The 24,127-nt window shown below is 44.5% G+C and overlaps 1 protein-coding gene across 1 annotated transcript in view; it reads right to left on the reverse strand.

Annotated features, from left to right (window-relative positions):
- mei4 (meiosis-specific, MEI4 homolog (S. cerevisiae)) overlaps positions 1–24,127 on the reverse strand; it is a 129,257-nt gene that overhangs the window by 75,265 nt on the left and 29,865 nt on the right. The gene's annotated exons all lie outside the window — the stretch shown is intronic.

Here is a 24,127-nt window from a genome sequence, read left to right on the forward strand (position 1 = left end):
GTTTTTACCCGCTTTGGAAAATCCTTCACAATTTTCACACAATGCCTTCACAGTGCTTGATTTTACACATTTTTCATTCAGCCCGCCCCTCTGGCCCCTTGTAGCAAGTTTTGGGACAATCCCCCACCCTTCCCATTTTTGACTTTTTCGACACTACCGGCCCTGTCATTTTTTTCAATTTTTGCCCGCTTTGGAAAATCCTTCACAATTTTCACACAATGCCTTCACGGTGCTTGATTTTACACATTTTTCATTCAGCCCGCCCCTCTGGTCCCTTGTAGCAAGTTTTGGGACAATCCCTCACCCTTCCCATTTTTGACTTTTTCGACACTACCGGCCCTGTCATTTTTTTCAATTTTTGCCCTCTTTGGAAAATCCTTCACAATTTTCACACAATGCCTTAACGGTGCTTGATTTTACACATTTTTCATTCAGCCCGCCCCTCTGGCCCCTTGTAGCAAGTCTGGGGACAATCCCCAACCCTTCCCTATTTTTGACTTTTTCGACACTACCGGCCCTGTCATTTTTTTAAAGTTTTTACCCGCTTTGGAAAATCCTTCACAATTTTCACACAATGCCTTCACGGTGCTTGATTTTACACATTTTTCATTCAGCCCGCCCCTCTGGCCCCTTGTAGCAAGTTTTGGGACAATCCCCCACCCTTCCCATTTTTGACTTTTTCGACACTACCGGCCCTGTCATTTTTTTCAATTTTTGCCCGCTTTGGAAAATCCTTCACAATTTTCACACAATGCCTTCACGGTGCTTCATTTTACACATTTTTCATTCAGCCCGCCCCTCTGGCCCCTTGTAGCAAGTCTGGGGACAATCCCCAACCCTTCCCTATTTTTGACTTTTTCGACACTACCGGCCCTGTCATTTTTTTCAATTTTTGCCCGCTTTGGAAAATCCTTCACAATTTTCACACAATGCCTTCACGGTGCTTGATTTTACACATTTTTCATTCAGCCCGCCCCTCTGGCCCCTTGTAGCAAGTTTTGGGACAATCCCTCACCCTTCCCATTTTTGACTTTTTCGACACTACCGGCCCTGTCATTTTTTTCAATTTTTGCCCGCTTTGGAAAATCCTTCACAATTTTCACACAATGCCTTCACGGTGCTTGATTTTACACATTTTTCATTCAGCCCGCCCCTCTGGCCCCTTGGAGCAAGTTTAGGGACAATCCCCCACCCTTCCCTATTTTTTGACTTTTTCGACACTATCGACCCTGTCTTTTTTTTTCAATTTTTGCCCGCTTTGGAAAATCCTTCACAATTTTCACACAATGCCTTAACGGTGCTTGATTTTACACATTTTTCATTCAGCCCGCCCCTCTGGCCCCTTGTAGCAAGTCTGGGGACAATCCCCCACCCTTCCCATTTTTGACTTTTTCGACACTACCGGCCCTGTCATTTTTTTCAATTTTTGCCCGCTTTGGAAAATCCTTCACAATTTTCACACAATGCCTTCACGGTGCTTGATTTTACACATTTTTCATTCAGCCCGCCCCTCTGGCCCCTTGTAGCAAGTTTAGGGACAATCACTCACCCTTCCCATTTTTGACTTTTTCGACACTACCGGCCCTGTCATTTTTTTCAATTTTTGCCCGCTTTGGAAAATCCTTCACAATTTTCACACAATGCCTTCACGGTGCTTGATTTTACACATTTTTCATTCAGCCCGCCCCTCTGGCCCCTTGTAGCAAGTTTTGGGACAATCCCTCACCCTTCCCATTTTTGACTTTTTCGACACTACCGGCCCTGTCATTTTTTTCAATTTTTGCCCTCTTTGGAAAATCCTTCACAATTTTCACACAATGCCTTAACGGTGCTTCATTTTACACATTTTTCATTCAGCCCGCCCCTCTGGCCCCTTGTAGCAAGTTTTGGGACAATCCCCCACCCTTCCCATTTTTGACTTTTTCGACACTACCGGCCCTGTCATTTTTTTCAATTTTTGCCCGCTTTGGAAAATCCTTCACAATTTTCACACAATGCCTTCACGGTGCTTGATTTTACACATTTTTCATTCAGCCCGCCCCTCTGGCCCCTTGTAGCAAGTTTAGGGACAATCCCCCACCCTTCCCATTTTTGACTTTTTCGACACTACCGGCCCTGTCATTTTTTTCAATTTTTGCCCGCTTTGGAAAATCCTTCACAATTTTCACACAATGCCTTCACGGTGCTTGATTTTACACATTTTTCATTCAGCCCGCCCCTCTGGCCCCTTGTAGCAAGTTTAGGGACAATCACTCACCCTTCCCATTTTTGACTTTTTCGACACTACCGGCCCTGTCATTTTTTTCAATTTTTGCCCGCTTTGGAAAATCCTTCACAATTTTCACACAATGCCTTCACGGTGCTTGATTTTACACATTTTTCATTCAGCCCGCCCCTCTGGCCCCTTGTAGCAAGTTTTGGGACAATCCCTCACCCTTCCCATTTTTGACTTTTTCGACACTACCGGCCCTGTCATTTTTTTCAATTTTTGCCCTCTTTGGAAAATCCTTCACAATTTTCACACAATGCCTTAACGGTGCTTGATTTTACACATTTTTCATTCAGCCCGCCCCTCTGGCCCCTTGTAGCAAGTTTTGGGACAATCCCCCACCCTTCCCATTTTTGACTTTTTCGACACTACCGACCCTGTCATTTTTTTCAATTTTTGCCCGCTTTGGAAAATCCTTCACAATTTTCACACAATGCCTTCACGGTGCTTCATTTTACACATTTTTCATTCAGCCCGCCCCTCTGGCCCCTTGTAGCAAGTCTGGGGACAATCCCCAACCCTTCCCTATTTTTGACTTTTTCGACACTACCGGCCCTGTCATTTTTTTCAATTTTTGCCCGCTTTGGAAAATCCTTCACAATTTTCACACAATGCCTTCACGGTGCTTGATTTTACACATTTTTCATTCAGCCCGCCCCTCTGGCCCCTTGTAGCAAGTTTTGGGACAATCCCTCACCCTTCCCATTTTTGACTTTTTCGACACTACCGGCCCTGTCATTTTTTTCAATTTTTGCCCGCTTTGGAAAATCCTTCACAATTTTCACACAATGCCTTCACGGTGCTTGATTTTACACATTTTTCATTCAGCCCGCCCCTCTGGCCCCTTGGAGCAAGTTTAGGGACAATCCCCCACCCTTCCCTATTTTTTGACTTTTTCGACACTATCGACCCTGTCTTTTTTTTTCAATTTTTGCCCGCTTTGGAAAATCCTTCACAATTTTCACACAATGCCTTCACGGTGCTTGATTTTACACATTTTTCATTCAGCCCGCCCCTCTGGCCCCTTGTAGCAAGTTTTGGGACAATCCCCCACCCTTCCCATTTTTGACTTTTTCGACACTACCGGCCCTGTCATTTTTTTCAATTTTTGCCCGCTTTGTGAAAATCCTTCACAATTTTCACACAATGCCTTCACGGTGCTTGATTTTACACATTTTTCATTCAGCCCGCCCCTCTGGCCCCTTGTAGCAAGTTTTGGGACAATCCCGCACCCTTCCCATTTTTGACTTTTTCGACACTACCGACCCTGTCATTTTTTTTAAGTTTTTACCCGCTTTGGAAAATCCTTCACAATTTTCACACAATGCCTTCACAGTGCTTGATTTTACACATTTTTCATTCAGCCCGCCCCTCTGGCCCCTTGTAGCAAGTTTTGGGACAATCCCCCACCCTTCCCATTTTTGACTTTTTCGACACTACCGGCCCTGTCATTTTTTTCAATTTTTGCCCTCTTTGGAAAATCCTTCACAATTTTCACACAATGCCTTAACGGTGCTTGATTTTACACATTTTTCATTCAGCCCGCCCCTCTGGCCCCTTGTAGCAAGTCTGGGGACAATCCCCCACCCTTCCCATTTTTGACTTTTTCGACACTACCGGCCCTGTCATTTTTTTCAATTTTTGCCCGCTTTGGAAAATCCTTCACAATTTTCACACAATGCCTTCACGGTGCTTGATTTTACACATTTTTCATTCAGCCCGCCCCTCTGGCCCCTTGTAGCAAGTTTAGGGACAATCACTCACCCTTCCCATTTTTGACTTTTTCGACACTACCGGCCCTGTCATTTTTTTCAATTTTTGCCCGCTTTGGAAAATCCTTCACAATTTTCACACAATGCCTTCACGGTGCTTGATTTTACACATTTTTCATTCAGCCCGCCCCTCTGGCCCCTTGTAGCAAGTTTTGGGACAATCCCTCACCCTTCCCATTTTTGACTTTTTCGACACTACCGGCCCTGTCATTTTTTTCAATTTTTGCCCTCTTTGGAAAATCCTTCACAATTTTCACACAATGCCTTAACGGTGCTTGATTTTACACATTTTTCATTCAGCCCGCCCCTCTGGCCCCTTGTAGCAAGTCTGGGGACAATCCCCCACCCTTCCCATTTTTGACTTTTTCGACACTACCGACCCTGTCATTTTTTTCAATTTTTGCCCGCTTTGGAAAATCCTTCACAATTTTCACACAATGCCTTCACGGTGCTTGATTTTACACATTTTTCATTCAGCCCGCCCCTCTGGCCCCTTGTAGCAAGTCTGGGGACAATCCCCAACCCTTCCCTATTTTTGACTTTTTCGACACTACCGGCCCTGTCATTTTTTTAAAGTTTTTACCCGCTTTGGAAAATCCTTCACAATTTTCACACAATGCCTTCACGGTGCTTGATTTTACACATTTTTCATTCAGCCCGCCCCTCTGGCCCCTTGTAGCAAGTTTTGGGACAATCCCCCACCCTTCCCATTTTTGACTTTTTCGACACTACCGGCCCTGTCATTTTTTTCAATTTTTGCCCGCTTTGGAAAATCCTTCACAATTTTCACACAATGCCTTCACGGTGCTTGATTTTACACATTTTTCATTCAGCCCGCCCCTCTGGCCCCTTGGAGCAAGTTTAGGGACAATCCCCCACCCTTCCCTATTTTTTGACTTTTTCGACACTATCGACCCTGTCATTTTTTTCAATTTTTGCCCACTTTGGAAAATCCTTCACAATTTTCACACAATGCCTTCACGGTGCTTCATTTTACACATTTTTCATTCAGCCCGCCCCTCTGGCCCCTTGTAGCAAGTTTTGGGACAATCCCCCACCCTTCCCATTTTTGACTTTTTCGACACTACCGGCCCTGTCATTTTTTTCAATTTTTGCCCGCTTTGGAAAATCCTTCACAATTTTCACACAATGCCTTCACGGTGCTTGATTTTACATATTTTTCATTCAGCCCGCCCCTCTGGCCCCTTGTAGCAAGTTTTGGGACAATCCCCCACCCTTCCCATTTTTGACTTTTTCGACACTACCGACCCTGTCATTTTTTTCAATTTTTGCCCGCTTTGGAAAATCCTTCACAATTTTCACACAATGCCTTCACGGTGCTTGATTTTACACATTTTTCATTCAGCCCGCCCCTCTGGCCCCTTGGAGCAAGTTTAGGGACAATCACTCACCCTTCCCTATTTTTTGACTTTTTCGACACTATCGACCCTGTCTTTTTTTTTCAATTTTTGCCCGCTTTGGAAAATCCTTCACAATTTTCACACAATGCCTTCACGGTGCTTGATTTTACACATTTTTCATTCAGCCCGCCCCTCTGGCCCCTTGTAGCAAGTTTTGGGACAATCCCCCACCCTTCCCATTTTTGACTTTTTCGACACTACCGGCCCTGTCATTTTTTTCAATTTTTGCCCGCTTTGGAAAATCCTTCACAATTTTCACACAATGCCTTCACGGTGCTTGATTTTACACATTTTTCATTCAGCCCGCCCCTCTGGCCCCTTGGAGCAAGTTTAGGGACAATCCCCCACCCTTCCCTATTTTTTGACTTTTTCGACACTATCGACCCTGTCATTTTTTTCAATTTTTGCCCACTTTGGAAAATCCTTCACAATTTTCACACAATGCCTTCACGGTGCTTCATTTTACACATTTTTCATTCAGCCCGCCCCTCTGGCCCCTTGTAGCAAGTTTTGGGACAATCCCCCACCCTTCCCATTTTTGACTTTTTCGACACTACCGGCCCTGTCATTTTTTTCAATTTTTGCCCGCTTTGGAAAATCCTTCACAATTTTCACACAATGCCTTCACGGTGCTTGATTTTACACATTTTTCATTCAGCCCGCCCCTCTGGCCCCTTGTAGCAAGTTTTGGGACAATCCCCCACCCTTCCCATTTTTGACTTTTTCGACACTACCGACCCTGTCATTTTTTTCAATTTTTGCCCGCTTTGGAAAATCCTTCACAATTTTCACACAATGCCTTCACGGTGCTTGATTTTACACATTTTTCATTCAGCCCGCCCCTCTGGCCCCTTGGAGCAAGTTTAGGGACAATCACTCACCCTTCCCTATTTTTTGACTTTTTCGACACTATCGACCCTGTCTTTTTTTTTCAATTTTTGCCCGCTTTGGAAAATCCTTCACAATTTTCACACAATGCCTTCACGGTGCTTGATTTTACACATTTTTCATTCAGCCCGCCCCTCTGGCCCCTTGTAGCAAGTTTTGGGACAATCCCCCACCCTTCCCATTTTTGACTTTTTCGACACTACCGGCCCTGTCATTTTTTTCAATTTTTGCCCGCTTTGTGAAAATCCTTCACAATTTTCACACAATGCCTTCACGGTGCTTGATTTTACACATTTTTCATTCAGCCCGCCCCTCTGGCCCCTTGTAGCAAGTTTTGGGACAATCCCGCACCCTTCCCATTTTTGACTTTTTCGACACTACCGACCCTGTCATTTTTTTTAAGTTTTTACCCGCTTTGGAAAATCCTTCACAATTTTCACACAATGCCTTCACAGTGCTTGATTTTACACATTTTTCATTCAGCCCGCCCCTCTGGCCCCTTGTAGCAAGTTTTGGGACAATCCCCCACCCTTCCCATTTTTGACTTTTTCGACACTACCGGCCCTGTCATTTTTTTCAATTTTTGCCCGCTTTGGAAAATCCTTCACAATTTTCACACAATGCCTTCACGGTGCTTGATTTTACACATTTTTCATTCAGCCCGCCCCTCTGGCCCCTTGTAGCAAGTTTAGGGACAATCACTCACCCTTCCCATTTTTGACTTTTTCGACACTACCGGCCCTGTCATTTTTTTCAATTTTTGCCCGCTTTGGAAAATCCTTCACAATTTTCACACAATGCCTTCACGGTGCTTGATTTTACACATTTTTCATTCAGCCCGCCCCTCTGGCCCCTTGTAGCAAGTTTTGGGACAATCCCGCACCCTTCCCATTTTTGACTTTTTCGACACTACCGGCCCTGTCATTTTTTTCAATTTTTGCCCTCTTTGGAAAATCCTTCACAATTTTCACACAATGCCTTAACGGTGCTTGATTTTACACATTTTTCATTCAGCCCGCCCCTCTGGCCCCTTGTAGCAAGTCTGGGGACAATCCCCCACCCTTCCCATTTTTAACTTTTTCGACACTACCGACCCTGTCATTTTTTTCAATTTTTGCCCGCTTTGGAAAATCCTTCACAATTTTCACACAATGCCTTCACGGTGCTTGATTTTACACATTTTTCATTCAGCCCGCCCCTCTGGCCCCTTGTAGCAAGTCTGGGGACAATCCCCAACCCTTCCCTATTTTTGACTTTTTCGACACTACCGGCCCTGTCATTTTTTTAAAGTTTTTACCCGCTTTGGAAAATCCTTCACAATTTTCACACAATGCCTTCACGGTGCTTGATTTTACACATTTTTCATTCAGCCCGCCCCTCTGGCCCCTTGTAGCAAGTTTTGGGACAATCCCCCACCCTTCCCATTTTTGACTTTTTCGACACTACCGGCCCTGTCATTTTTTTCAATTTTTGCCCGCTTTGGAAAATCCTTCACAATTTTCACACAATGCCTTCACGGTGCTTGATTTTACACATTTTTCATTCAGCCCGCCCCTCTGGCCCCTTGTAGCAAGTTTAGGGACAATCACTCACCCTTCCCATTTTTGACTTTTTCGACACTACCGGCCCTGTCATTTTTTTCAATTTTTGCCCGCTTTGGAAAATCCTTCACAATTTTCACACAATGCCTTCACGGTGCTTGATTTTACACATTTTTCATTCAGCCCGCCCCTCTGGCCCCTTGTAGCAAGTTTTGGGACAATCCCTCACCCTTCCCATTTTTGACTTTTTCGACACTACCGGCCCTGTCATTTTTTTCAATTTTTGCCCTCTTTGGAAAATCCTTCACAATTTTCACACAATGCCTTAACGGTGCTTGATTTTACACATTTTTCATTCAGCCCGCCCCTCTGGCCCCTTGTAGCAAGTCTGGGGACAATCCCCCACCCTTCCCATTTTTGACTTTTTCGACACTACCGACCGTCATTTTTTTCAATTTTTGCCCGCTTTGGAAAATCCTTCACAATTTTCACACAATGCCTTCACGGTGCTTGATTTTACACATTTTTCATTCAGCCCGCCCCTCTGGCCCCTTGTAGCAAGTCTGGGGACAATCCCCAACCCTTCCCTATTTTTGACTTTTTCGACACTACCGGCCCTGTCATTTTTTAAAGTTTTTACCCGCTTTGGAAAATCCTTCACAATTTTCACACAATGCCTTCACGGTGCTTGATTTTACACATTTTTCATTCAGCCCGCCCCTCTGGCCCCTTGTAGCAAGTTTTGGGACAATCCCCCACCCTTCCCATTTTTGACTTTTTCGACACTACCGGCCCTGTCATTTTTTTCAATTTTTGCCCGCTTTGGAAAATCCTTCACAATTTTCACACAATGCCTTCACGGTGCTTGATTTTACACATTTTTCATTCAGCCCGCCCCTCTGGCCCCTTGGAGCAAGTTTAGGGACAATCCCCCACCCTTCCCTATTTTTTGACTTTTTCGACACTATCGACCCTGTCATTTTTTTCAATTTTTGCCCACTTTGGAAAATCCTTCACAATTTTCACACAATGCCTTCACGGTGCTTCATTTTACACATTTTTCATTCAGCCCGCCCCTCTGGCCCCTTGTAGCAAGTTTTGGGACAATCCCCCACCCTTCCCATTTTTGACTTTTTCGACACTACCGGCCCTGTCATTTTTTTCAATTTTTGCCCGCTTTGGAAAATCCTTCACAATTTTCACACAATGCCTTCACGGTGCTTGATTTTACACATTTTTCATTCAGCCCGCCCCTCTGGCCCCTTGTAGCAAGTTTAGGGACAATCCCCCACCCTTCCCATTTTTGACTTTTTCGACACTACCGGCCCTGTCATTTTTTTCAATTTTTGCCCGCTTTGGAAAATCCTTCACAATTTTCACACAATGCCTTCACGGTGCTTGATTTTACACATTTTTCATTCAGCCCGCCCCTCTGGCCCCTTGTAGCAAGTTTAGGGACAATCACTCACCCTTCCCATTTTTGACTTTTTCGACACTACCGGCCCTGTCATTTTTTTCAATTTTTGCCCGCTTTGGAAAATCCTTCACAATTTTCACACAATGCCTTCACGGTGCTTGATTTTACACATTTTTCATTCAGCCCGCCCCTCTGGCCCCTTGTAGCAAGTTTTGGGACAATCCCTCACCCTTCCCATTTTTGACTTTTTCGACACTACCGGCCCTGTCATTTTTTTCAATTTTTGCCCTCTTTGGAAAATCCTTCACAATTTTCACACAATGCCTTAACGGTGCTTGATTTTACACATTTTTCATTCAGCCCGCCCCTCTGGCCCCTTGTAGCAAGTTTTGGGACAATCCCCCACCCTTCCCATTTTTGACTTTTTCGACACTACCGACCCTGTCATTTTTTTCAATTTTTGCCCGCTTTGGAAAATCCTTCACAATTTTCACACAATGCCTTCACGGTGCTTGATTTTACACATTTTTCATTCAGCCCGCCCCTCTGGCCCCTTGTAGCAAGTCTGGGGACAATCCCCAACCCTTCCCTATTTTTGACTTTTTCGACACTACCGGCCCTGTCATTTTTTTCAATTTTTGCCCGCTTTGGAAAATCCTTCACAATTTTCACACAATGCCTTCACGGTGCTTGATTTTACACATTTTTCATTCAGCCCGCCCCTCTGGCCCCTTGTAGCAAGTTTTGGGACAATCCCTCACCCTTCCCATTTTTGACTTTTTCGACACTACCGGCCCTGTCATTTTTTTCAATTTTTGCCCGCTTTGGAAAATCCTTCACAATTTTCACACAATGCCTTCACGGTGCTTGATTTTACACATTTTTCATTCAGCCCGCCCCTCTGGCCCCTTGGAGCAAGTTTAGGGACAATCCCCCACCCTTCCCTATTTTTTGACTTTTTCGACACTATCGACCCTGTCTTTTTTTTTCAATTTTTGCCCGCTTTGGAAAATCCTTCACAATTTTCACACAATGCCTTCACGGTGCTTGATTTTACACATTTTTCATTCAGCCCGCCCCTCTGGCCCCTTGTAGCAAGTTTTGGGACAATCCCCCACCCTTCCCTATTTTTGACTTTTTCGACACTACCGGCCCTGTCATTTTTTTAAAGTTTTTACCCGCTTTGGAAAATCCTTCACAATTTTCACACAATGCCTTCACGGTGCTTGATTTTACACATTTTTCATTCAGCCCGCCCCTCTGGCCCCTTGGAGCAAGTTTAGGGACAATCCCCCACCCTTCCCTATTTTTGACTTTTTCGACACTATCGACCCTGTCATTTTTTTCAATTTTTGCCCGCTTTGGAAAATCCTTCACAATTTTCACACAATGCCTTCACGGTGCTTGATTTTACACATTTTTCATTCAGCCCGCCCCTCTGGTCCCTTGTAGCAAGTTTTGGGACAATCCCTCACCCTTCCCATTTTTGACTTTTTCGACACTACCGGCCCTGTCATTTTTTTCAATTTTTGCCCTCTTTGGAAAATCCTTCACAATTTTCACACAATGCCTTAACGGTGCTTGATTTTACACATTTTTCATTCAGCCCGCCCCTCTGGCCCCTTGTAGCAAGTCTGGGGACAATCCCCCACCCTTCCCATTTTTAACTTTTTCGACACTACCGACCCTGTCATTTTTTTCAATTTTTGCCCGCTTTGGAAAATCCTTCACAATTTTCACACAATGCCTTCACGGTGCTTGATTTTACACATTTTTCATTCAGCCCGCCCCTCTGGCCCCTTGTAGCAAGTCTGGGGACAATCCCCAACCCTTCCCTATTTTTGACTTTTTCGACACTACCGGCCCTGTCATTTTTTTAAAGTTTTTACCCGCTTTGGAAAATCCTTCACAATTTTCACACAATGCCTTCACGGTGCTTGATTTTACACATTTTTCATTCAGCCCGCCCCTCTGGCCCCTTGTAGCAAGTTTTGGGACAATCCCCCACCCTTCCCATTTTTGACTTTTTCGACACTACCGGCCCTGTCATTTTTTTCAATTTTTGCCCGCTTTGGAAAATCCTTCACAATTTTCACACAATGCCTTCACGGTGCTTGATTTTACACATTTTTCATTCAGCCCGCCCCTCTGGCCCCTTGTAGCAAGTTTTGGGACAATCCCCCACCCTTCCCATTTTTGACTTTTTCGACACTACCGACCCTGTCATTTTTTTCAATTTTTGCCCGCTTTGGAAAATCCTTCACAATTTTCACACAATGCCTTCACGGTGCTTGATTTTACACATTTTTCATTCAGCCCGCCCCTCTGGCCCCTTGTAGCAAGTCTGGGGACAATCCCCAACCCTTCCCTATTTTTGACTTTTTCGACACTACCGGCCCTGTCATTTTTTTCAATTTTTGCCCGCTTTGGAAAATCCTTCACAATTTTCACACAATGCCTTCACGGTGCTTGATTTTACACATTTTTCATTCAGCCCGCCCCTCTGGCCCCTTGTAGCAAGTTTTGGGACAATCCCTCACCCTTCCCATTTTTGACTTTTTCGACACTACCGGCCCTGTCATTTTTTTCAATTTTTGCCCGCTTTGGAAAATCCTTCACAATTTTCACACAATGCCTTCACGGTGCTTGATTTTACACATTTTTCATTCAGCCCGCCCCTCTGGCCCCTTGGAGCAAGTTTAGGGACAATCCCCCACCCTTCCCTATTTTTTGACTTTTTCGACACTATCGACCCTGTCTTTTTTTTTCAATTTTTGCCCGCTTTGGAAAATCCTTCACAATTTTCACACAATGCCTTCACGGTGCTTGATTTTACACATTTTTCATTCAGCCCGCCCCTCTGGCCCCTTGTAGCAAGTTTTGGGACAATCCCCCACCCTTCCCTATTTTTGACTTTTTCGACACTACCGGCCCTGTCATTTTTTTAAAGTTTTTACCCGCTTTGGAAAATCCTTCACAATTTTCACACAATGCCTTCACGGTGCTTGATTTTACACATTTTTCATTCAGCCCGCCCCTCTGGCCCCTTGGAGCAAGTTTAGGGACAATCCCCCACCCTTCCCTATTTTTGACTTTTTCGACACTATCGACCCTGTCATTTTTTTCAATTTTTGCCCGCTTTGGAAAATCCTTCACAATTTTCACACAATGCCTTCACGGTGCTTGATTTTACACATTTTTCATTCAGCCCGCCCCTCTGGTCCCTTGTAGCAAGTTTTGGGACAATCCCTCACCCTTCCCATTTTTGACTTTTTCGACACTACCGGCCCTGTCATTTTTTTCAATTTTTGCCCTCTTTGGAAAATCCTTCACAATTTTCACACAATGCCTTAACGGTGCTTGATTTTACACATTTTTCATTCAGCCCGCCCCTCTGGCCCCTTGTAGCAAGTCTGGGGACAATCCCCCACCCTTCCCATTTTTAACTTTTTCGACACTACCGACCCTGTCATTTTTTTCAATTTTTGCCCGCTTTGGAAAATCCTTCACAATTTTCACACAATGCCTTCACGGTGCTTGATTTTACACATTTTTCATTCAGCCCGCCCCTCTGGCCCCTTGTAGCAAGTCTGGGGACAATCCCCAACCCTTCCCTATTTTTGACTTTTTCGACACTACCGGCCCTGTCATTTTTTTAAAGTTTTTACCCGCTTTGGAAAATCCTTCACAATTTTCACACAATGCCTTCACGGTGCTTGATTTTACACATTTTTCATTCAGCCCGCCCCTCTGGCCCCTTGTAGCAAGTTTTGGGACAATCCCCCACCCTTCCCATTTTTGACTTTTTCGACACTACCGGCCCTGTCATTTTTTTCAATTTTTGCCCGCTTTGGAAAATCCTTCACAATTTTCACACAATGCCTTCACGGTGCTTGATTTTACACATTTTTCATTCAGCCCGCCCCTCTGGCCCCTTGTAGCAAGTTTAGGGACAATCCCCCACCCTTCCCATTTTTGACTTTTTCGACACTACCGGCCCTGTCATTTTTTTCAATTTTTGCCCGCTTTGGAAAATCCTTCACAATTTTCACACAATGCCTTCACGGTGCTTGATTTTACACATTTTTCATTCAGCCCGCCCCTCTGGCCCCTTGTAGCAAGTTTAGGGACAATCACTCACCCTTCCCATTTTTGACTTTTTCGACACTACCGGCCCTGTCATTTTTTTCAATTTTTGCCCGCTTTGGAAAATCCTTCACAATTTTCACACAATGCCTTCACGGTGCTTGATTTTACACATTTTTCATTCAGCCCGCCCCTCTGGCCCCTTGTAGCAAGTTTTGGGACAATCCCTCACCCTTCCCATTTTTGACGTTTTCGACACTACCGGCCCTGTCATTTTTTTCAATTTTTGCCCTCTTTGGAAAATCCTTCACAATTTTCACACAATGCCTTAACGGTGCTTGATTTTACACATTTTTCATTCAGCCCGCCCCTCTGGCCCCTTGTAGCAAGTTTTGGGACAATCCCCCACCCTTCCCATTTTTGACTTTTTCGACACTACCGACCCTGTCATTTTTTTCAATTTTTGCCCGCTTTGGAAAATCCTTCACAATTTTCACACAATGCCTTCACGGTGCTTCATTTTACACATTTTTCATTCAGCCCGCCCCTCTGGCCCCTTGTAGCAAGTCTGGGGACAATCCCCAACCCTTCCCTATTTTTGACTTTTTCGACACTACCGGCCCTGTCATTTTTTTCAATTTTTGCCCGCTTTGGAAAATCCTTCACAATTTTCACACAATGCCTTCACGGTGCTTGATTTTACACATTTTTCATTCAGCCCGCCCCTCTGGCCCCTTGTAGCAAGTTTTGGGACAATCCCTCACCCTTCCCATTTTTGACTTTTTCGACACTACCGGCCCTGTCATTTTTTTCAATTTTTGCCCGCTTTGGAAAATCCTTCACAATTTTCACACAATGCCTTCACGGTGCTTGATTTTACACATTTTTCATTCAGCCCGCCCCTCTGGCCCCTTGGAGCAAGTTTAGGGACAATCCCCCACCCTTCCCTATTTTTTGACTTTTTCGACACTATCGACCCTGTCTTTTTTTTTCAATTTTTGCCCGCTTTGGAAAATCCTTCACAATTTTCACACAATGCCTTCACGGTGCTTGATTTTACACATTTTTCATTCAGCCCGCCCCTCTGGCCCCTTGTAGCAAGTTTTGGGACAATCCCCCACCCTTCCCATTTTTGACTTTTTCGACACTACCGGCCCTGTCATTTTTTTCAATTTTTGCCCGCTTTGTGAAAATCCTTCACAATTTTCACACAATGCCTTCACGGTGCTTGATTTTACACATTTTTCATTCAGCCCGCCCCTCTGGCCCCTTGTAGCAAGTTTTGGGACAATCCCGCACCCTTCCCATTTTTGACTTTTTCGACACTACCGACCCTGTCATTTTTTTTAAGTTTTTACCCGCTTTGGAAAATCCTTCACAATTTTCACACAATGCCTTCACAGTGCTTGATTTTACACATTTTTCATTCAGCCCGCCCCTCTGGCCCCTTGTAGCAAGTTTTGGGACAATCCCCCACCCTTCCCATTTTTGACTTTTTCGACACTACCGGCCCTGTCATTTTTTTCAATTTTTGCCCTCTTTGGAAAATCCTTCACAATTTTCACACAATGCCTTAACGGTGCTTGATTTTACACATTTTTCATTCAGCCCGCCCCTCTGGCCCCTTGTAGCAAGTCTGGGGACAATCCCCCACCCTTCCCATTTTTGACTTTTTCGACACTACCGGCCCTGTCATTTTTTTCAATTTTTGCCCGCTTTGGAAAATCCTTCACAATTTTCACACAATGCCTTCACGGTGCTTGATTTTACACATTTTTCATTCAGCCCGCCCCTCTGGCCCCTTGTAGCAAGTTTAGGGACAATCACTCACCCTTCCCATTTTTGACTTTTTCGACACTACCGGCCCTGTCATTTTTTTCAATTTTTGCCCGCTTTGGAAAATCCTTCACAATTTTCACACAATGCCTTCACGGTGCTTGATTTTACACATTTTTCATTCAGCCCGCCCCTCTGGCCCCTTGTAGCAAGTTTTGGGACAATCCCTCACCCTTCCCATTTTTGACTTTTTCGACACTACCGGCCCTGTCATTTTTTTCAATTTTTGCCCTCTTTGGAAAATCCTTCACAATTTTCACACAATGCCTTAACGGTGCTTGATTTTACACATTTTTCATTCAGCCCGCCCCTCTGGCCCCTTGTAGCAAGTCTGGGGACAATCCCCCACCCTTCCCATTTTTGACTTTTTCGACACTACCGACCCTGTCATTTTTTTCAATTTTTGCCCGCTTTGGAAAATCCTTCACAATTTTCACACAATGCCTTCACGGTGCTTGATTTTACACATTTTTCATTCAGCCCGCCCCTCTGGCCCCTTGTAGCAAGTCTGGGGACAATCCCCAACCCTTCCCTATTTTTGACTTTTTCGACACTACCGGCCCTGTCATTTTTTTAAAGTTTTTACCCGCTTTGGAAAATCCTTCACAATTTTCACACAATGCCTTCACGGTGCTTGATTTTACACATTTTTCATTCAGCCCGCCCCTCTGGCCCCTTGTAGCAAGTTTTGGGACAATCCCCCACCCTTCCCATTTTTGACTTTTTCGACACTACCGGCCCTGTCATTTTTTTCAATTTTTGCCCGCTTTGGAAAATCCTTCACAATTTTCACACAATGCCTTCACGGTGCTTGATTTTACACATTTTTCATTCAGCCCGCCCCTCTGGCCCCTTGGAGCAAGTTTAGGGACAATCCCCCACCCTTCCCTATTTTTTGACTTTTTCGACACTATCGACCCTGTCATTTTTTTCAATTTTTGCCCACTTTGGAAAATCCTTCACAATTTTCACACAATGCCTTCACGGTGCTTCATTTTACACATTTTTCATTCAGCCCGCCCCTCTGGCCCCTTGTAGCAAGTTTTGGGACAATCCCCCACCCTTCCCATTTTTGACTTTTTCGACACTACCGGCCCTGTCATTTTTTTCAATTTTTGCCCGCTTTGGAAAATCCTTCACAATTTTCACACAATGCCTTCACGGTGCTTGATTTTACATATTTTTCATTCAGCCCGCCCCTCTGGCCCCTTGTAGCAAGTTTTGGGACAATCCCCCACCCTTCCCATTTTTGACTTTTTCGACACTACCGACCCTGTCATTTTTTTCAATTTTTGCCCGCTTTGGAAAATCCTTCACAATTTTCACACAATGCCTTCACGGTGCTTGATTTTACACATTTTTCATTCAGCCCGCCCCTCTGGCCCCTTGGAGCAAGTTTAGGGACAATCACTCACCCTTCCCTATTTTTTGACTTTTTCGACACTATCGACCCTGTCTTTTTTTTTCAATTTTTGCCCGCTTTGGAAAATCCTTCACAATTTTCACACAATGCCTTCACGGTGCTTGATTTTACACATTTTTCATTCAGCCCGCCCCTCTGGCCCCTTGTAGCAAGTTTTGGGACAATCCCCCACCCTTCCCATTTTTGACTTTTTCGACACTACCGGCCCTGTCATTTTTTTCAATTTTTGCCCGCTTTGGAAAATCCTTCACAATTTTCACACAATGCCTTCACGGTGCTTGATTTTACACATTTTTCATTCAGCCCGCCCCTCTGGCCCCTTGGAGCAAGTTTAGGGACAATCCCCCACCCTTCCCTATTTTTTGACTTTTTCGACACTATCGACCCTGTCATTTTTTTCAATTTTTGCCCACTTTGGAAAATCCTTCACAATTTTCACACAATGCCTTCACGGTGCTTCATTTTACACATTTTTCATTCAGCCCGCCCCTCTGGCCCCTTGTAGCAAGTTTTGGGACAATCCCCCACCCTTCCCATTTTTGACTTTTTCGACACTACCGGCCCTGTCATTTTTTTCAATTTTTGCCCGCTTTGGAAAATCCTTCACAATTTTCACACAATGCCTTCACGGTGCTTGATTTTACACATTTTTCATTCAGCCCGCCCCTCTGGCCCCTTGTAGCAAGTTTTGGGACAATCCCCCACCCTTCCCATTTTTGACTTTTTCGACACTACCGACCCTGTCATTTTTTTCAATTTTTGCCCGCTTTGGAAAATCCTTCACAATTTTCACACAATGCCTTCACGGTGCTTGATTTTACACATTTTTCATTCAGCCCGCCCCTCTGGCCCCTTGGAGCAAGTTTAGGGACAATCACTCACCCTTCCCTATTTTTTGACTTTTTCGACACTATCGACCCTGTCTTTTTTTTTCAATTTTTGCCCGCTTTGGAAAATCCTTCACAATTTTCACACAATGCCTTCACGGTGCTTGATTTTACACATTTTTCATTCAGCCCGCCCCTCTGGCCCCTTGTAGCAAGTTTTGGGACAATCCCGCACCCTTCCCATTTTTGACTTTTTCGACACTACCGACCCTGTCATTTTTTTTAAGTTTTTACCCGCTTTGGAAAATCCTTCACAATTTTCACACAATGCCTTCACAGTGCTTGATTTTACACATTTTTCATTCAGCCCGCCCCTCTGGCCCCTTGTAGCAAGTTTTGGGACAATCCCCCACCCTTCCCATTTTTGACTTTTTCGACACTACCGGCCCTGTCATTTTTTTCAATTTTTGCCCGCTTTGGAAAATCCTTCACAATTTTCACACAATGCCTTCACGGTGCTTGATTTTACACATTTTTCATTCAGCCCGCCCCTCTGGCCCCTTGTAGCAAGTTTAGGGACAATCACTCACCCTTCCCATTTTTGACTTTTTCGACACTACCGGCCCTGTCATTTTTTTCAATTTTTGCCCGCTTTGGAAAATCCTTCACAATTTTCACACAATGCCTTCACGGTGCTTGATTTTACACATTTTTCATTCAGCCCGCCCCTCTGGCCCCTTGTAGCAAGTTTTGGGACAATCCCGCACCCTTCCCATTTTTGACTTTTTCGACACTACCGGCCCTGTCATTTTTTTCAATTTTTGCCCTCTTTGGAAAATCCTTCACAATTTTCACACAATGCCTTAACGGTGCTTGATTTTACACATTTTTCATTCAGCCCGCCCCTCTGGCCCCTTGTAGCAAGTCTGGGGACAATCCCCCACCCTTCCCATTTTTAACTTTTTCGACACTACCGACCCTGTCATTTTTTTCAATTTTTGCCCGCTTTGGAAAATCCTTCACAATTTTCACACAATGCCTTCACGGTGCTTGATTTTACACATTTTTCATTCAGCCCGCCCCTCTGGCCCCTTGTAGCAAGTCTGGGGACAATCCCCAACCCTTCCCTATTTTTGACTTTTTCGACACTACCGGCCCTGTCATTTTTTTAAAGTTTTTACCCGCTTTGGAAAATCCTTCACAATTTTCACACAATGCCTTCACGGTGCTTGATTTTACACATTTTTCATTCAGCCCGCCCCTCTGGCCCCTTGTAGCAAGTTTTGGGACAATCCCCCACCCTTCCCATTTTTGACTTTTTCGACACTACCGGCCCTGTCATTTTTTTCAATTTTTGCCCGCTTTGGAAAATCCTTCACAATTTTCACACAATGCCTTCACGGTGCTTGATTTTACACATTTTTCATTCAGCCCGCCCCTCTGGCCCCTTGTAGCAAGTTTAGGGACAATCACTCACCCTTCCCATTTTTGACTTTTTCGACACTACCGGCCCTGTCATTTTTTTCAATTTTTGCCCGCTTTGGAAAATCCTTCACAATTTTCACACAATGCCTTCACGGTGCTTGATTTTACACATTTTTCATTCAGCCCGCCCCTCTGGCCCCTTGTAGCAAGTTTTGGGACAATCCCTCACCCTTCCCATTTTTGACTTTTTCGACACTACCGGCCCTGTCATTTTTTTCAATTTTTGCCCTCTTTGGAAAATCCTTCACAATTTTCACACAATGCCTTAACGGTGCTTGATTTTACACATTTTTCATTCAGCCCGCCCCTCTGGCCCCTTGTAGCAAGTCTGGGGACAATCCCCCACCCTTCCCATTTTTGACTTTTTCGACACTACCGACCGTCATTTTTTTCAATTTTTGCCCGCTTTGGAAAATCCTTCACAATTTTCACACAATGCCTTCACGGTGCTTGATTTTACACATTTTTCATTCAGCCCGCCCCTCTGGCCCCTTGTAGCAAGTCTGGGGACAATCCCCAACCCTTCCCTATTTTTGACTTTTTCGACACTACCGGCCCTGTCATTTTTTAAAGTTTTTACCCGCTTTGGAAAATCCTTCACAATTTTCACACAATGCCTTCACGGTGCTTGATTTTACACATTTTTCATTCAGCCCGCCCCTCTGGCCCCTTGTAGCAAGTTTTGGGACAATCCCCCACCCTTCCCATTTTTGACTTTTTCGACACTACCGGCCCTGTCATTTTTTTCAATTTTTGCCCGCTTTGGAAAATCCTTCACAATTTTCACACAATGCCTTCACGGTGCTTGATTTTACACATTTTTCATTCAGCCCGCCCCTCTGGCCCCTTGGAGCAAGTTTAGGGACAATCCCCCACCCTTCCCTATTTTTTGACTTTTTCGACACTATCGACCCTGTCATTTTTTTCAATTTTTGCCCACTTTGGAAAATCCTTCACAATTTTCACACAATGCCTTCACGGTGCTTCATTTTACACATTTTTCATTCAGCCCGCCCCTCTGGCCCCTTGTAGCAAGTTTTGGGACAATCCCCCACCCTTCCCATTTTTGACTTTTTCGACACTACCGGCCCTGTCATTTTTTTCAATTTTTGCCCGCTTTGGAAAATCCTTCACAATTTTCACACAATGCCTTCACGGTGCTTGATTTTACACATTTTTCATTCAGCCCGCCCCTCTGGCCCCTTGTAGCAAGTTTAGGGACAATCCCCCACCCTTCCCATTTTTGACTTTTTCGACACTACCGGCCCTGTCATTTTTTTCAATTTTTGCCCGCTTTGGAAAATCCTTCACAATTTTCACACAATGCCTTCACGGTGCTTGATTTTACACATTTTTCATTCAGCCCGCCCCTCTGGCCCCTTGTAGCAAGTTTAGGGACAATCACTCACCCTTCCCATTTTTGACTTTTTCGACACTACCGGCCCTGTCATTTTTTTCAATTTTTGCCCGCTTTGGAAAATCCTTCACAATTTTCACACAATGCCTTCACGGTGCTTGATTTTACACATTTTTCATTCAGCCCGCCCCTCTGGCCCCTTGTAGCAAGTTTTGGGACAATCCCTCACCCTTCCCATTTTTGACTTTTTCGACACTACCGGCCCTGTCATTTTTTTCAATTTTTGCCCTCTTTGGAAAATCCTTCACAATTTTCACACAATGCCTTAACGGTGCTTGATTTTACACATTTTTCATTCAGCCCGCCCCTCTGGCCCCTTGTAGCAAGTTTTGGGACAATCCCCCACCCTTCCCATTTTTGACTTTTTCGACACTACCGACCCTGTCATTTTTTTCAATTTTTGCCCGCTTTGGAAAATCCTTCACAATTTTCACACAATGCCTTCACGGTGCTTGATTTTACACATTTTTCATTCAGCCCGCCCCTCTGGCCCCTTGTAGCAAGTCTGGGGACAATCCCCAACCCTTCCCTATTTTTGACTTTTTCGACACTACCGGCCCTGTCATTTTTTTCAATTTTTGCCCGCTTTGGAAAATCCTTCACAATTTTCACACAATGCCTTCACGGTGCTTGATTTTACACATTTTTCATTCAGCCCGCCCCTCTGGCCCCTTGTAGCAAGTTTTGGGACAATCCCTCACCCTTCCCATTTTTGACTTTTTCGACACTACCGGCCCTGTCATTTTTTTCAATTTTTGCCCGCTTTGGAAAATCCTTCACAATTTTCACACAATGCCTTCACGGTGCTTGATTTTACACATTTTTCATTCAGCCCGCCCCTCTGGCCCCTTGGAGCAAGTTTAGGGACAATCCCCCACCCTTCCCTATTTTTTGACTTTTTCGACACTATCGACCCTGTCTTTTTTTTTCAATTTTTGCCCGCTTTGGAAAATCCTTCACAATTTTCACACAATGCCTTCACGGTGCTTGATTTTACACATTTTTCATTCAGCCCGCCCCTCTGGCCCCTTGTAGCAAGTTTTGGGACAATCCCCCACCCTTCCCTATTTTTGACTTTTTCGACACTACCGGCCCTGTCATTTTTTTAAAGTTTTTACCCGCTTTGGAAAATCCTTCACAATTTTCACACAATGCCTTCACGGTGCTTGATTTTACACATTTTTCATTCAGCCCGCCCCTCTGGCCCCTTGGAGCAAGTTTAGGGACAATCCCCCACCCTTCCCTATTTTTGACTTTTTCGACACTATCGACCCTGTCATTTTTTTCAATTTTTGCCCGCTTTGGAAAATCCTTCACAATTTTCACACAATGCCTTCACGGTGCTTGATTTTACACATTTTTCATTCAGCCCGCCCCTCTGGTCCCTTGTAGCAAGTTTTGGGACAATCCCTCACCCTTCCCATTTTTGACTTTTTCGACACTACCGGCCCTGTCATTTTTTTCAATTTTTGCCCTCTTTGGAAAATCCTTCACAATTTTCACACAATGCCTTAACGGTGCTTGATTTTACACATTTTTCATTCAGCCCGCCCCTCTGGCCCCTTGTAGCAAGTCTGGGGACAATCCCCCACCCTTCCCATTTTTAACTTTTTCGACACTACCGACCCTGTCATTTTTTTCAATTTTTGCCCGCTTTGGAAAATCCTTCACAATTTTCACACAATGCCTTCACGGTGCTTGATTTTACACATTTTTCATTCAGCCCGCCCCTCTGGCCCCTTGTAGCAAGTCTGGGGACAATCCCCAACCCTTCCCTATTTTTGACTTTTTCGACACTACCGGCCCTGTCATTTTTTTAAAGTTTTTACCCGCTTTGGAAAATCCTTCACAATTTTCACACAATGCCTTCACGGTGCTTGATTTTACACATTTTTCATTCAGCCCGCCCCTCTGGCCCCTTGTAGCAAGTTTTGGGACAATCCCCCACCCTTCCCATTTTTGACTTTTTCGACACTACCGGCCCTGTCATTTTTTTCAATTTTTGCCCGCTTTGGAAAATCCTTCACAATTTTCACACAATGCCTTCACGGTGCTTGATTTTACACATTTTTCATTCAGCCCGCCCCTCTGGCCCCTTGTAGCAAGTTTTGGGACAATCCCCCACCCTTCCCATTTTTGACTTTTTCGACACTACCGACCCTGTCATTTTTTTCAATTTTTGCCCGCTTTGGAAAATCCTTCACAATTTTCACACAATGCCTTCACGGTGCTTGATTTTACACATTTTTCATTCAGCCCGCCCCTCTGGCCCCTTGGAGCAAGTTTAGGGACAATCCCCCACCCTTCCCTATTTTTTGACTTTTTCGACACTATCGACCCTGTCTTTTTTTTTCAATTTTTGCCCGCTTTGGAAAATCCTTCACAATTTTCACACAATGCCTTCACGGTGCTTGATTTTACACATTTTTCATTCAGCCCGCCCCTCTGGCCCCTTGTAGCAAGTTTTGGGACAATCCCCCACCCTTCCCTATTTTTGACTTTTTCGACACTACCGGCCCTGTCATTTTTTTAAAGTTTTTACCCGCTTTGGAAAATCCTTCACAATTTTCACACAATGCCTTCACGGTGCTTGATTTTACACATTTTTCATTCAGCCCGCCCCTCTGGCCCCTTGGAGCAAGTTTAGGGACAATCCCCCACCCTTCCCTATTTTTGACTTTTTCGACACTATCGACCCTGTCATTTTTTTCAATTTTTGCCCGCTTTGGAAAATCCTTCACAATTTTCACACAATGCCTTCACGGTGCTTGATTTTACACATTTTTCATTCAGCCCGCCCCTCTGGTCCCTTGTAGCAAGTTTTGGGACAATCCCTCACCCTTCCCATTTTTGACTTTTTCGACACTACCGGCCCTGTCATTTTTTTCAATTTTTGCCCTCTTTGGAAAATCCTTCACAATTTTCACACAATGCCTTAACGGTGCTTGATTTTACACATTTTTCATTCAGCCCGCCCCTCTGGCCCCTTGTAGCAAGTCTGGGGACAATCCCCCACCCTTCCCATTTTTAACTTTTTCGACACTACCGACCCTGTCATTTTTTTCAATTTTTGCCCGCTTTGGAAAATCCTTCACAATTTTCACACAATGCCTTCACGGTGCTTGATTTTACACATTTTTCATTCAGCCCGCCCCTCTGGCCCCTTGTAGCAAGTCTGGGGACAATCCCCAACCCTTCCCTATTTTTGACTTTTTCGACACTACCGGCCCTGTCATTTTTTTAAAGTTTTTACCCGCTTTGGAAAATCCTTCACAATTTTCACACAATGCCTTCACGGTGCTTGATTTTACACATTTTTCATTCAGCCCGCCCCTCTGGCCCCTTGTAGCAAGTTTTGGGACAATCCCCCACCCTTCCCATTTTTGACTTTTTCGACACTACCGGCCCTGTCATTTTTTTCAATTTTTGCCCGCTTTGGAAAATCCTTCACAATTTTCACACAATGCCTTCACGGTGCTTGATTTTACACATTTTTCATTCAGCCCGCCCCTCTGGCCCCTTGTAGCAAGTTTAGGGACAATCACTCACCCTTCCCATTTTTGACTTTTTCGACACTACCGGCCCTGTCATTTTTTTCAATTTTTGCCCTCTTTGGAAAATCCTTCACAATTTTCACACAATGCCTTAACGGTGCTTGATTTTACACATTTTTCATTCAGCCCGCCCCTCTGGCCCCTTGTAGCAAGTCTGGGGACAATCCCCCACCCTTCCCATTTTTGACTTT

This window comes from Scomber japonicus, chromosome 17, assembly GCF_027409825.1.
Source record: "Scomber japonicus isolate fScoJap1 chromosome 17, fScoJap1.pri, whole genome shotgun sequence".
NCBI classification, from domain to species: domain Eukaryota; kingdom Metazoa; phylum Chordata; class Actinopteri; order Scombriformes; family Scombridae; genus Scomber; species Scomber japonicus.